We start from the raw sequence: 16,317 nt of genomic DNA on the forward strand, positions 1-16,317 counted from the left end.
GACAAAGGAAAGGCTGATACCTTACCACCACATAGGCCTTTTGATTGCAAAATTAATTTACTTTCTGGTACCATGCCCCCCAGGGGTCATGTATACCCTTTGTCTACGAATGAGAACTTAGTTCTAGAGGAGTATATTCGTGAAAACCTAGACAAGGGGTTCATTAGAAGATCCTCCTCTCCTGCTGGGGCTGGATTTTTTTTTGTTAAAAAGAAGGATGGTTCTTTAAGACCCTGCATTGACTACCGAGGTCTTAACAAGATAACCATCAGAAATGTATATCCGATTCCCTTGATCACCGAGCTTTTTGATCGATTAAAAAGTTCTAAAATTTTCACTAAGTTAGACCTTAGAGGTGCTTATAATTTGGTGAGAATTCACGACGGTGACGAGTGGAAAACTGCATTCAATACTCGATATGGGCACTATGAGTATACTGTAATGCCTTTTGGTCTCTGCAATGCCCCGGCGGTATTTCAGGACCTTATTAATGAGGTTCTTAGGGAGTTTCAAGATGACTGTGTGATTGTATACCTTGATGATATACTTATACATTCCAGGGATATTGAGACTCACCACGGACAAGTCAGAAGGGTTTTACACAAACTCCTTCAGCATGGCTTATACTGCAAACTAGAGAAATGCAGCTTTGACCAATCCCAAACTACCTTTCTTGGTTATGTGATTTCTGGGGAAGGGTTTGAAATGGACCCGGAGAAGCTCCAATCCATATTAGATTGGCCTTTACCTAAGGGTCTCAAGGCTATCCAGAGATTTATTGGTTTCTCCAATTACTACAGACGTTTCATTAAGGGATACTCCTCTATCATTGCTCCCATCACCAATATGACCAAACAAGGGGCTGAGACTAAGAATTGGTCTACTGAAGCACTTCTGGCTTTTAAGACACTCAAGGAGCTGTTTGCTTCCGCACCAATTTTAGTTCACCCTGATACTACACTACCTTTCCTACTCGAAGTTGACGCTTCTGAGACAGGTATAGGTGCTGTTCTGTCCCAAAGGTTGGGTGTAGATAAACCATTACATCCTTGTGGATACTTTTCCAAAAAATTGTCAGGTACTGAAAGCAGATATGACATTGGTGACAGGGAACTACTAGCGGTTATAATGGCCTTGAAGGAGTGGAGACATTTATTGGAGGGTACTTTGCATCCTGTTACTATTTTGACAGATCATAAAAACTTATCCTATATTGGAGAGGCTAAACGACTATCATCTAGACAGGCTTGTTGGTCCATATTTCTCACTCACTTCAACTACGTACTCACATATAGGCCAGGTTCTAAGAATTCTAAAGCCGACGCCTTATCTCGCCAGTATGAACCTGCTGCCGTATCTGAGCCGGTTTTGTCCTCTATAGTACCCAAGTGTAACATTATCGCTAACACTACTCTCAAAGTCCATTCTCCGCTACTTGATCAGATAAGGAGCTTGCAGCATCTGGCACCTAGACTGACTCCGGCTTCCAGACTTTTCGTTCCTCCTGAACTCCAATTGGAGCTCTTACAGTGTCTTCACGAGAGTAAGGTGGCTGGTCATCCGGGTGTTCGCAAGACGTATTCTTTGATCTCCAAGGATTTCTGGTGGCCTTCGTTACGGAAGGATATTAAGGATTTTATCGGAGTTTGTGTGGTCTGTACTAAAACTAAACTACCGCATTCGCTTCCTTGTGGCCTTCTGCAGCCTCTGGAAATTCCTGGCAAACCTTGGTCCTGTGTGGCAATGGACTTTATTGTGGATTTGCCTGTTTCTAAAAAGCACACTGTTATCCTCACCGTAGTCGATAGGTTTACCAAGATGGCACATTTCGTACCGTTGCCTAAACTCCCGACTTCTCCTGAATTGGCGGAAATCTTTGCTAAAGAGATTTTTCGCTTGCATGGGATTCCCTCGGAGATCACTTCTGATAGAGGCTCCCAATTTGTTTCACGCTTCTGGAGGTCGTTCTGTTCTCAATTAGGCATCAAATTGAATTTTTCGTCCGCCTATCATCCTCAGTCTAACGGAGCTGCCGAACGAACCAACCAGAAGATTGAGCAATACTTACGTTGTTTTGTTTCCGAACACCAGGACGATTGGGTCGGTTTGATCCCTTGGGCGGAGTTTGCGCACAACAATCTCGTTTGTGACTCTACGCATTCAAGCCCCTTCTTCATGAACTATGGCTTTCATCCATCTATTCTTCCCTCGGTTTCTCCTTCCCAAGGAGTGCCGTCGGTTGATGTCCATGTGGCCAATTTGAGGAAGTTGTGGGATCAGACTCGACAGATTCTTCTACACAATTCTGTACTGGTTAAGAAACATGCTGACAAACGTAGAAGGGCGGCTCCGAATTTTGTTCCAGGCGATAGAGTTTGGTTGAGTACTAGGAATATTCGTCTTAAAGTTCCTTCCATGAAATTCGCTCCTCGTTATATTGGTCCCTACAGGATCTTGACTCGAATTAACCCAGTGGCGTATCGTCTAGCTCTCCCAGCTACTTTACGCATCCCGAACTCCTTTCACGTGTCATTGCTGAAACCTCTAATCTGTAACAGATTCTCCTCCACAATCGCCCCTCCGCGCCCTGTTCAGGTGGAGGGTCAGGAGGAGTATGAGGTTAACTCCATTATTGATTCTCGTGTCTCCCGGGGGAGAGTACAATATTTAGTTGACTGGAAGGGATATGGTCCTGAGGAGAGGAGTTGGGTACCACAAGAGGATGTTCATGCTCCTCGCCTTCGCAGGGCATTTCACTCCCGCTTTCCATCTCGCCCCGGCTCCTTCCGCCCGGTGGGCGTATCTGAGAGGGGGGGTACTGTCAGGGTACCTGAAGCCTCTACCTCTGAGAGAGGTAGAGACTTAGAAGTTTATCCGTCCGGACGGCATGTCTCCTCGGCCCCTCGCGGTTCACTCGGTCTTGCTAACGCCGGCCGCGAGGGAGTCACTTCCTTTTATAACAGGAGGACCGGAGGTAGACGTCATGACGCCAACCCGGAACGTCCTGTCACTCAAATCTCAGGAGACGAATCAGGACTCGCCGGAGGCGTGTCTTCTCTCCCTAGCCAGGATACTTAACAGTGGCTCTCTCATTCACTCATTGCCCTGTCGTGGTTCTAGTCCGCCTAGTCTCACAGTGCTTTGTTATTCTCTTGTCTTTTGGTTCCGACCCGGCTTTGGTATTTACTCTCCTGTCTTTCTGTTATCCTTGACCCGGCTTGTCTCTCGCTTACCTGTCTTCTCGTTCTCTCGACCTCGGCTTGTCTCTGACCATTCTATCGTAGTTATACGTTAAGTCCGGCCATTCTAAGGACCGGTATACGTATCTGCTACTCTTTGTACTCTGCGTGTTGGATCCCTGACCCGATCCTGACACAGCCAAAGTGCTTGTTGGTCTTTAATAGGAAGAGGTGCAGTCTTGACAGGAAGGGACGTGGCAAATTTAAATTAGGGGTATGCCCGAGTTTCATCATACCTAGGGCAGCACAAATCGAAAATACACCACTGCAAAAGCGTATTATTTTAATGAATTTAATTAAAGGGACACTCGGGAGCCCTGAACCACTTTAGCTTGCTGAGTGTGTTTTTTTCATATTGCAAACAAGGTGTAGATTTCAATAGAAATTGGCACTTTTATAAATTAGAAAAACAATATATAGGCACTAAATATGCCCAAAAAGTGAAAATCAATACTTATCTCAAAAATACAGTGTGACAGCCTCCCAGGTCACTACCCAGAGAAAATGTCCTTTACACAGCAAGAGTACAAAACAACCAAAGAGATTGGGATACGGCTGTAAATCTAGAACAAACAAAAAACATACATAGTGTAATACAATTAAAAAACAAAAACAAATTGTGTTAATGAAATGCACTCACAAGGTTACGTGAAAATAGCGCTCTAGGGTGCCTCCCTCGATAGCAGTGGGGGGCTCAGTGATCCTTCTGTTGTTTCACCGATGGACACACAATGCAGTGATACCGGAGAAACTGACGGAAGCAAAGCACAGAGAGATGGACACAGGTTTCTTCAGGAAGGAAGAGATTCTTTATTGGATCACCGATCGGGACTCAGAGGGACTAACGTCACCAAAATACAACAAGTTCTGAGCCCCGGACAATAGTGCAGGCTCCTTATATAGGCACATAACTCCTCCCATATTAAGCTCCACCCGCACATTCTCTTGACCAATCAATACAAATAAGAATTAACTTCCTGCTTGACCGCATGGCTTGTCCAGCACAATGGAGGAGGGGAATACTACATCCTGTATTCTTGCACATGCTCCGTACACTACTGATCGTATCTTGCCTCGTGCAACCAACTGATCGATACGTCAGCATATGCACGTACACATGCCACGTGGTAATCTCGGCCTACTAAATTTATTTTTACCGAGATTCCACCACATTCCCCCCTTTGATGCCTCTTGACATTTCACAATTACTTGAGGCATCACTTAACCTTGGTTTGCATACACCGCAAGTTACCCTGAACCAGACCAGACTTATCTTATGATGTGAATCTTCAACACTCATCTTCCTGCATTGGTTCTCCCTGATCTAGAGCCTCATATTTATAAATTGCCATTATCTGTGCAGCAGCCTTCCTCTCTGCTATATTTTCTATCAGGCTTTGCACAGACCTAACTACTAAGGGTATAAGACACGGCAGGAGTAGACACAACATTAAAATCAGCAGGACTCCACCTACCACTGCCTTAAGCCCTCCAAACCACTCATACCAGCTACCAAACCAACTGCTTGGATTATACCCTTTCCATACCTGAGTAGGCACATGCGCTAGTTTAACCATATGGCTAGTAAGCTCAGCTATTGCTTGCCCTTCGTCATCTATTTGAAGACAGCAATTGCTCAGGTTAAACTTCCCACATACACCTCCCTCTACTGCCAAAAGGTAATCCAAGGCTAATCTATTTTGGTAGACTGCTGTCCTCATGGATCTCATCCTAAGGAGGAGAGAGTGTTTCTGGATTCAGACATTGAACACCATGTCCCCTAATGGCCTCAATGAAGGTTTTTCCTTCACCCCCTTTATTTCATAATGAGAACTATTTTATAATGAGAACTCTGTTCTCAATAGTCATTTTTCCTTCACATTTCGTTATACTTGTGGTCTGCTAATGTACATACTCCTCTGTACATATCACTTCTTTATCAGGCCATCATCATGAACCATACTACTAGCGACCGATTTTAAGTTCTACCAGTCAGCAACTAATATATAGTACGAAGGTATCCATATGATCCTCTCCAACTTTGAGGCTATATGGATACAGCAAGATTTACCTTCGGCTGGGTAATACTTATTTAGTTCCCAGTCTGTCCTATATGTACCAAAATAAGAACGTCACTTCGGCTGGATAATGTTCCCAGTCTGTTCTATATGTACACAATTAGGACGCTACTATTATGCACTATAATGCCCACCATTGGGTTATCCCCATTGATGTGTTTTCTAACCAGTCCAATGCTGTCACACTCATATTGCGGTTTAGCCTATGACCCTGTCAGCACTTTACACTGGATTTCGGCTTCGGCACTTAGTCCCGCCCCCGCCCGCTCTGATTGGTCAGAGCCTATGAGATGGACAGCTCGAACACACATCACTGCTGATGGGTGTATCTAACTATAGCTCCGGCATTAAGCCCCACCCTGGACCCGCTCTGATTGGCCAGAGGCTGCAAGACTGATGTCTCTTACACCTATCATGAACGAGGGGCGGATCGAACTTTATACTCCGCCCATGGTGTTGCTGATTGGACGAATTTCGGCTAGGATTTATACTTAATAAGCTCTCTCGAGCATTTGCTCAATGACAGCCTTTGAGAAAGGCGCTTTGTACAGCGCCGAAACGCGTTAGGCAGACATGCAGAGAATTTAGATGATTTTATAATCACAGTTTTCTCACGATTTTTCACTTCACTATGTTAGGGGTGTTGTATTAGGACAAGAGGAGCTGGGGCCTGTTTGGAGAATTTTTTTTTTTTTTGGAGGGAAGATGGGAGCTGTACTATTATTACTACTAACTGTTGGCTTTCAGCTAATAGACTAAGAGTGTTATACGACTTTACTAGCCTTGCTTTGACAAATCAGTGCATACAGCACTGTGGATAGTTCCAAGAAGTATTGAGTTCGTTTATATTCAACAGGGGAACATATAAGTATCCCATATCTACACTATCTACCAGTCAGTGCATACAGCACTGAGGTTAGTTTTAAGTAGTGTTGAGTCTGTTTATATTCAATAGGGGAACATCTAAGTATCCCACATCTATACTATCCACCTAGTGCTTTATGTTACTACCCTGTATTTAGCTATAAAGGTGTGACCAAATGTATTTTTCTGCACTATTTTAAGTTGCAGTACCCTCTTATGTTACTTTGTGACGGCCATATGATCCACCTGTGACCTCTAAGCAAGTATTTAACATTACCTGTTGCTATATCTTGAAGTGTTATATTGTTAAGAGCTCCTTGGCTCTATACCTCCATACGAATATACACTTCTGCAGTCCAGTGTTAAGGGTTTGGCTCTGTTACAATTCAGCCGGGTAGTTAAGTGTACAGTGGTACCTCCCAATTGTATTCCCCAGTAATGAGTATACATCTAGAGCACTTTTGCCTAAGTTGATATCTCATCCATTACTCCCTGAGCCCATTTCAATCTCCTCTTGCACAGTTTTTGGGTGATTTTTTATTTTAATGTATCCACATTTTGTTGTTTTATTTGTTCATGGTTAAGTATACCTTATTAAAGATTATTAATTTTAGCAGGCTTCTGAGATCCGTATCTTACTTGTGTTACCTAGACCTTGGGTCTTAGGCATACACTACCTTTACTAGACTGCTGTCCTCATCCTGGTATTATGCTTCGCTAGAAGATTGAGCGCTTGTGATGTCTCGTTAGTAATAATCTCAACCACTGCCTGTAATCTTATAATACGGTTGAGCATATAAATAGGAGTTCTATAACCAAAGGTACCATCTTCTGCCCACGTGGCTGGCCCATAATAATCTATAATACGCTGGGGAGGCCATTCATTATCTTCCCAGGCGCCTATCTCTATGGGTCCCCTTTTCTTCCTATGATTCACATCATACACTTTAACACCTAAAGTCTCACCTGTTTCAATAGGTAACAAGAAGAAGGATGGTTTGAGCATACCCAACACACATGCCCCTTCCCAGTCCTGTGGCAACTCCGAATAGGCTTTCTTACCACAGATCCAGTACAAATTTGCTGGGGCTCTCCAGGTAGATGTGATGGATAAATCAAACCACACATCCTTTAAATTGGCGTATCTAGCAAATGGGTTAGATGGTTCTGAGACATTTGAAGCCGACCACCAAGTTGTATTCTTTGTATCATCATCATAAGCTTTTTGCCCTAGACAAGTTAATTCTCCTACAGAAGTATTATACATTATTCCTTTCCTTGCTATGCAAACATAACCTATGATGGAGGTCTTTAATCTCCACTCAGATTTACCTCTAACACTCATATGATAATCGGCTTGTGTAGATATTAATTGGTCAACTGCCTCAGAACCGGACATTACCTCCTTTGCTTCCCAAGGCCATTGGTCTCCCATGTTAGTACCTCCACACACATAGCAGTTGGTAACATTAAGACTACCGGCAATACTTTCGGCTAAATCAATGAACAGGTTTTTAGCATTATGGGGGATCTTATTATCTATACTCATCTCTTCATAAAAGGAATGGTATACTTGATGAGTTTGGGAGGATACCGTATCAGTCTCTATCCCTATAAACAATACTGTCCCAGGATCTAAACCCGTCCCGTATATTTGAAACCCAAATAAATTGCCATACTTGTCTAAGAACTTATCGGGGTTATTTATAAGTATATGGACTGGATTGCATTCCATAGACTTACAATAGGGGCTGGTAGGCAACTTAGTCACTATCATGTCTTTGTCTACTGTCTGTCCCCAAGTTGCCCACCCCACACAAGACCAATATGGGCAAAAGTTATAATCTCTATTTGGGCATCTAGGACTCACATATTTATTTTTACTACTGGGACAAATATATTTATCGTTAGACCCATACGTCCTCTCCCATCTAAGATCCCCACATACATTCCACGGCTTTCTACCACTTGATATCGCTTTACACGCATCAAATAGCAGAACACCCGAAGAATGTACGGATTCTAATACTGTCTTGTTAATTAGGGTCCCCTGAGGATCTCCATTCCTGAGAGTCAACCAAATTGTACGAGGTTGATACTCCGGACTGAAGCACTTAGGTTCTCCTACTCCTAAATGGCACACACTATAGTCTATATTTAGGTATCTACATCTTGATACATCTCCTTTACACTCGTATTGTGAATGCCAAATTAGGGTTTGGGAAATATGGTTACCTGTTCTTGTAGTCTTAATGCATACCTCACAGCTAGGAGTGTCGGTACCTCTACCTTCCTGAATATAAAAATACACATAAATAAACATTATCAAGAACACATCTTTCGCCGTCATCCTCAGTCTTCGTCCGTGCGAAGGCACCTCAGCTTCCAGGATGTAAGGGCTGCAGGGAATGGAGTTCTGCTCGTCTTCACAGGAGTCCCTTCGAGACTTTCCCTGGCTTATACACTATACGTCGGTGGGCGGACAGGCTTTATTATGGCCCTCTCACTCATGCACCAAATCCCTGAAACAATAAAATTTTGTAATCCACACAAGTTCCTCGTTACTCCGACTGAGTCGTGCGTTTTAACCGGATCTTGCAGGGATTCTCTGGATCTGCTGTAACTTGCCAAGAATCGACTGCTGCTGGTTTAACCCTGGAGTGATGTATCCACAGAGTCACTTCAGCTACTTTTATCGCTGTAGGGGTAGACAAAAGAACAACATAAGGACCTCTCCACTTGGGCCCTAACGGTACATTATTCCACTCTTTAATCCACACTTGATCTCCTGGATGGTAACTATGAACAGGGGGATAAATATTCACAGGTAATCTATCTTGTACCCATTTCTGTACCTCCTCCATAGTCTTACCCAACTCTACAACCTGCTGCCGGGTAATTCCTTCTCCCAACTGACTCAAGTCCCCCCTTAAGTTATCAAGTACGGGAGGTGGTCGCCCATACATGATTTCAAAAGGAGAGAGGCCCATCCTTCTGGTAGGGGTACTGCGGATTCGCAATAAAGCTATGGGTAAGAGAACGTTCCACTTAAGTTGGGTTTCCTGACACATTTTAGCCAACTGATTCTTAATAGTTCTATTCATTCTCTCTACCCTACCAGAACTCTGGGGTCTATATGCTGTATGAAGCCTCCACTTTATACCAAGCATATGAGTCAGTTGTTGTAGGCACTGATGAACAAAAGCTGGACCATTGTCCGATCCTATAGAGCAGGGTAGTCCATATCGGGGTATTATTTCTCGTAGCAGGAATCTCACAACTTCTCCTGCTTTCTCTGTACGAGTAGGACATGCTTCTACCCAGCCTGAATAGGTGCACACAATTACCAGCAGGTAACGATGTCCACCCGATTTAGGCATCACTGTAAAGTCAATTTGTAAATCGGACATGGGGAGTCCCCCCATAAACTGGACTCCTGGTGGCTTTACTGGTCCTTGTCTTGCATTATTTTTAGCACATGTTACACATCTTCGTACAATGGCCTGAGTCAAGTTGGACAATCTTGGTATGTAGAAATGTTTTCTGAGAGATTCTTCTGTGCTGTCTCTCCCAGAATGTGTCCCGTTGTGATAATTTTGGACAATTTCTACCGCTAGTGATGCTGGTATGACTATTCTTCCATCTTCTAGCTGATACCACTTGTTCTCCAAATACTTTCCTGGTTCAGTCTTTAACCACTCCTCTTCTTGAGCTGTATAAACTGGAGTCCATTGAGACAGTGGAGTTGGTATAAGGGCAGCTATATGCCCCACATATTCCTGTCTTCCCGATTCAGCGGCACGCTTAGCTGCACTATCTGCCATCCGATTTCCCTTAGTTACATCACCATCTCCTCTCAGATGCGCTCGACAATGTATGATACCGACTTCTTTCGGCTCCCACACTGCTTCCAATAGTTGTAGGATTTCAGCTGCGTACTTGATTTCTTTGCCTTCTGAATTCAATAGTCCTCTTTCTTTATACAAAGCTCCGTGGGCATGAGTGGTTAAAAACGCGTACTTGGAGTCCGTGTAGATGTTCACTCTTAAACCTTCAGCCAATTGTAACGCTCGTGTCAGTGCTATCAATTCTGCCTTTTGTGCTGATGTTCCTTTTGCCAGTGGCCGAGCTTCTATCACCTTGTCTATTGTTGTTACTGCATATCCTGCATAGCGGATCCCTTCTTTCACATAACTACTGCCGTCGGTATAATATTGAACATCGGGGTTCTGGATGGGAAAATCACGAAGATCTGGTCTACTTGAAAATACTTCATCCATTACTTCCAAACAATCATGTTGACTTTCAGTAGGTTGTGGCAAAAGGGTAGCTGGATTTAAGGTGTTTACAGTCTCTAAATGCACTCTTGGGTTTTCACACAACATTGCTTGATACTTGGTCATACGGCTGTTACTAAACCAATGATTTCCTTTGTAATCCAACAACGTCTGTACTGCATGTGGGACTCGTACATAAAGTTCTTGACCCAGAGTGAGTTTATCGGCTTCAGCTACTAGCAGGGCGGCTGCAGCTACGGCTCTTAGACAAGGTGGAAGTCCGCTGGCCACTGCATCCAGTTGCTTAGACATATAGGCAACAGGTCTTTGCCATGATCCCAAGTACTGTGTCAATACTCCCACAGCCATTCTTCTTTGCTCATGTACATACAAGTAGAATGGTCGTGTGTGATCAGGTAGACCTAATGCTGGGGCACTCATCAAAGCCTTCTTCACATCTTCAAATGCCGTTTGCTGTTCTTGAGTCCATAAGAAGGGGTCGAGCTCTGTACCTTTGATAGCTGCGTACAGAGGTTTTGCCAGTATCGCGTAGCTGGGAATCCATATCCTACAGAAGCCTGCTGCCCCCACTTGTCTTCTATTCTTGGGTATCGGTATTTGGCACACAGCTTCTTTTCTCTCTGGCCCCATAATTCTTTGACCTTCAGAGATATGGAATCCCAGATATTTGACAGTTGGCAAACACAACTGAGCCTTCTTTCTAGACACCTTGTATCCTGCCTTCCAGAGAATGTGTAGTAGATCGTGCGTTGCTTGCTGACAGATTTCCTTTGTAACTGCTGCTATCAACAAGTCATCTACATATTGTAACAATACACACTCTCCTGGGATGGACTCGAAATCCAGTAGATCTTGACTTAGAGCTGAACCAAATAGGGTAGGTGAATTTTTAAACCCTTGGGGCAGTCTTGTCCAGGTCATTTGGCGTTTTGAGCCCGTTACAGCGTTTTCCCATTGGAAAGCGAAAATACATTGACTTTCTGCAGCAATTCGGAGGCAAAAGAAGGCATCTTTGAGGTCTAAGACTGTAAAGTAAGTAGCCCCGCCCGGAATTAAAGCAAGCAGGTTATATGGATTGGGTACAACTGGATGTATACTAACAACCGCATCATTGACTGCTCTCAAGTCCTGCACAGGTCGATACTCATCTGTACCGGGCTTTTGAACAGGCAGCAATGGGGTGTTCCAGGGGGAAGTACAGAATTTTAGGATACCATACCGTATGAACTTATCCAGATAAGATTGGATGTTCTTCTTAGCCTTCTGCGGGATATGATATTGTCTTAGGCTCACTGGATAAACCCCAAGTTTTAGTTCAATTTTAATAGGTGGAATATTGCGGGCCAGTCCTGGTGGGTTGTTCTCTGCCCAAACTCCTGGTATGTTGAATAAGGACTCATCACTCCTAGGGTTTTGGCTAGTCAACGCTGTATAAAGTCGCCACTCTTCTTCCTTTGGTACGGATAATGTCATAATACCTGAAGGTCCATTAAACTTTAAGGATGTTGTTCCATTTGGTAGGAACGTAATCTGCGCTTGTAATTTAGATAGCATATCACGTCCCAGCAATTGGACTGGACATTCAGGCATATAAAGGAATTGATGTTTTACTACGTGGCCTCCCAATGTACAGAGTCGACTTTTAAGAACCGGTTTTTCAGCACTTCTTCCAGTTGCTCCTATTACAGTAATAGTCCTTCCAGATGGAGGAGCAACTAGATTAGTCACCACTGAATGTTCAGCACCAGTGTCGATCATGAACGCACTCCTTTTTCCCCCTATTGATACATCGACCATAGGCTCCGCTCGACCAAGGGGGATGGAGCCCGGTCGGTATCAATAGTCCTCCATGACCGTGTCAGCCAATCCTACAAAGTCCCTGCCTTCTCTATCGCGGGGCCTTTGCGCTGCTGGGAAATACCTATCTTCCCTAACACTTCCTCTGTTCCCATTGCTCCCTCTATTACCATTACTTCCTCCGGGGCCTCCTGTACCTCTCGCTCTGCCTCTAAAGTTTCCATAACCTGCCCTGGGTTGGTCTCTCTCGTACTGCTCTCTTTGTGGACACTCGTTCCTCCAATGCCCTTCTTCCTTGCAATACGCGCACTGATTCCTACTCAAAGGCTCCCTACTCCATCTACTATCGCCTCTATCTGGGCCCCGTCTATCTACGCCTGCGATCGCTACCGCTAGCATGTCTGCCTTTCTACGCATCTTGCGCTCTTCCTCTTTCTTACTTTCTGTTTCCCTGTTCATGTATACTTTATTCGCTACCTCCATTAGTTGGGTGATGGACATACCTGCAAACCCTTCTAACTTCTGTAGCTTGCGCTTAATATCTCCGTAAGCTTGGCTTACAAAGGCGGAGTTCACCATTCGGGAATTATCTGCGTCTTCCGGATTAAAGGGGGTATACAAGCGGTATGCCTCCAATAATCGGTTATAAAAGACACTGGGCGCTTCATCCCTTTTCTGAATCACCTCAACTGTCTTCGACATATTAATGGCTTTCTTTCCTCCGGCTTTCATGCCAGCAATTATAGCGTCTCTATAGGCTCTGAGTTGAACCATATCAGCACCATTTACATTCCAATCGGGATCGGTGTTAGGATAATGTGTTGCGGCCCATGCTGATGGATTGGCTTGATTCAAAGTACGGGCTTTATCCTCTAGCGCTTTAATGGCCGCTTGATTAATTCTTGTCCTTTCCTCATTGTTAAACAAAGTCATTAATAACTGCTGGCAATCAGCCCATGTCGGGTTATGTGTCTGTACTATTGAGGTGAACAGATCAGTCATAGCTTGTGGTTTCTCAGTATACGAGGAATTGTGGGTCTTCCAATTCAAGAGATCGGTTGTCGTGAACGGGACATATACGAAGACTGGGTCAGCATGTGCCATTTGACCTGCGGCATCGATATAAGCTGACCCGGGATTCAGACGAAGAGGCATCTGATAATGTTTTAATTGTTGGGTACCGGTCAGTTGTCGGGTTAGTATGGGGCTACGTGGAGGGGCGTCAGTTAGAGGTTCCGGTCGGGGGGTAATAAAACATGAGGATGTGGGAGCTTGGTTTTGGGAAAAGGTAGTAAATAAAACACTTCGAGCCGAGCTAGAAGAAGCTTGACCGGAAGTCTGAAGTGGCGCCAAATCAGGATATTCGGATCTAATGGGGGTTGGCTCTGGTTCCGGAAGGGGAGATTTAGTACGAGAGGGGGTGGATTCTGTACTGGAGGAGGAAGCGGAAGTGGATGAGGGCAATGAGGGAAGGGGTGCAGGACTTCCTGCATTTGCGTCACTTCCTCTTAACGGAAAGTAAGGGGGCGGCAAAGGGATCTCGGACTCAGGGGGCGTGTCCAAAATGGGCCTAACACCAGTCCTAGTGGACAAACAAGTCCTAGCCACCATGAGGCGACATTGCTCCTCGTGGCATGTCTGAATCCATTTTGGCGAGTCATTTACGGCCTGTCTCCAACAATCAATATAAGGAAACTGCCCGTAAAGTTCAGGCCTACCCGATACAGCCACGTGTAAGCGCTGTACCAGAGTTGGATCCAAACTGATCCAAACAAATCGTTGACTGCGACGCGCCCATACTTATCAATGGAACGTCGTTGACAACGAATACTATGCACGCGTACTATTCAACAGTCACACCCGTTTCCTCTGGCAACAGCACCACGTGGTACAGTTACCAAGTGAAACGTATACAATAACACAATAAACACTCAGGGAATTCCCGTACACACACAGCTGTTACACCAGTCACTAGATAATCAATATTATGCCCTTTGGCGAAACTATACAGTCACCCACGCTATAATTCTCTATATACGAATTACCCGTCTATAACACACCCCAGTAACATCGTCTTTTACAAATAGCGGTTACAGTACGGTTAGCATAGGTCAAAGCACAATTTAAGGTCACAATACAATTATTAGTGGTTATGGTGTTAAACATGCAATAGACGACAATGATTAGTACTTATATACAGTGTCAGTAAATATACAGGGTTATGGTACCGTGCACTATAATACAGCAACACACTATTAACACTCTCGCTAGACGGCTGAGCTCGCGCTATCTAACAAGATATACACTTTACTAAACAATCTTTATCACATTTACAATTCCCAACTAAACTATTGGCCAGTACCTTGAATGGACTACCTAAAACTATGTACACCCGTTTTGGTTAGCCACACTGCCCAAGCACCACATATAGCGAGCTAGAGGACCGAATTTACACAGGCGCCTCTTAGTCGATTACTATCAAAAATCTAGTGGGTTCCAAATTTACACGCCTTCCCACTTAGCCAAGATAGGTTGAGAGCTAGCGAACCGAATTTACACAGGCGCCGCTTAGTCTCCCGGTCCCTCCGACCTAGCGAACGTAATATACACCCTAGAACGCTAGTCTAGACAAGACACCGGTGTCCGGCTAGGGCTATTTACACAGGACCCCGCCTGACTAACCAAATCAAACGGTCTGACTAAAGAGCGTTCGATTGAGCGGTGCGCCTTCGCTCCTTCCCTCCGACAGAGGGGGCAGATTCCATACACAAATAACCCCTTATGGGCCTACCGCACAATCGGTATACCCCTAGTGGGTCTGCCGTCTAAAACAGCAGTTGTCTTACCTCCTCGTTCCTGAACCTGAGTTCACACTCATCGACGGGGACACCCCAGCACTTCTCACGTAGAGGCCGATGATCTCCTGGACAACAGACCAGTGGCGCCGAGACGAAGGGAGGTCCACGCAGAAGTTCAGGGGTGCAGCCGTAGAGAACGTGGGCAAAGATAGACCGTCTCACGCCTCTGCCTCTCAGCTACCGTTGAACGATGAGCTTCCCGGCCAATGCACCAAATGATACCGGAGAAACTGACGGAAGCAAAGCACAGAGAGATGGACACAGGTTTCTTCAGGAAGGAAGAGATTCTTTATTGGATCACCGATCGGGACTCAGAGGGACCAAAATACAACAAGTTCTGAGCCCCGGACAATAGTGCAGGCTCCTTATATAGGCACATAACTCCTCCCATATTAAGCTCCACCCGCACATTCTCTTGACCAATCAATACAAATAAGAATTAACTTCCTGCTTGACCGCATGGCTTGTCCAGCACAATGGAGGAGGGGAATACTACATCCTGTATTCTTGCACATGCTCCGTACACTACTGATCGTATCTTGCCTCGTGCAACCAACTGATCGATACGTCAGCATATGCACGTACACATGCCACGTGGTAATCTCGGCCTACTAAATTTATTTTTACCGAGATTCCACCACAGCAGGACTCCAGTGGTGGTAAAGAACAGTAGCTTTATTTGTAGGATGAAAACTTCACCTAGCTCAACATAGAGAAATAAAAAGATATTTACCCCCAGAATTAAATATTTTTTTTTAATGTTTGGCTGCAGGGATGGGGTCTTTGCACCACTTAAGTAAGATGACAATTTAGTTATGCTGGTAAGAAGTAACCTTTAATAATGTAGAAACCCTTTTCTTTTGGTGCTTGCCAAAATGTTGGTTGTAGCACTGAGTGGTAGGGGGAAAGGGGATTATTATTATTATTTTATTATTTATATAGCGCCATCAGATTCCGTGACGCTGTACAATGGGATGGCTTACAAAGACTGTAGACAAGATATCTGTCTTTAGACAAGCTGTTTTTAGATATCCCCCAATGCATACATTTTTATTAAGGGTATATCAACCAAACAGTGCTTTAAAAATACATGGGGGGGGGGGGGGGGGCGCGGTGGGGCAATGGAGTGTCCCTTTAAAAAAATGGCTGCTTTAAAAAATCTCAATCTCAGACCCTCTCCGAC

This window comes from Pelobates fuscus, chromosome 12 (genome assembly GCF_036172605.1).
Source record: "Pelobates fuscus isolate aPelFus1 chromosome 12, aPelFus1.pri, whole genome shotgun sequence".
NCBI lineage: Eukaryota > Metazoa > Chordata > Amphibia > Anura > Pelobatidae > Pelobates > Pelobates fuscus.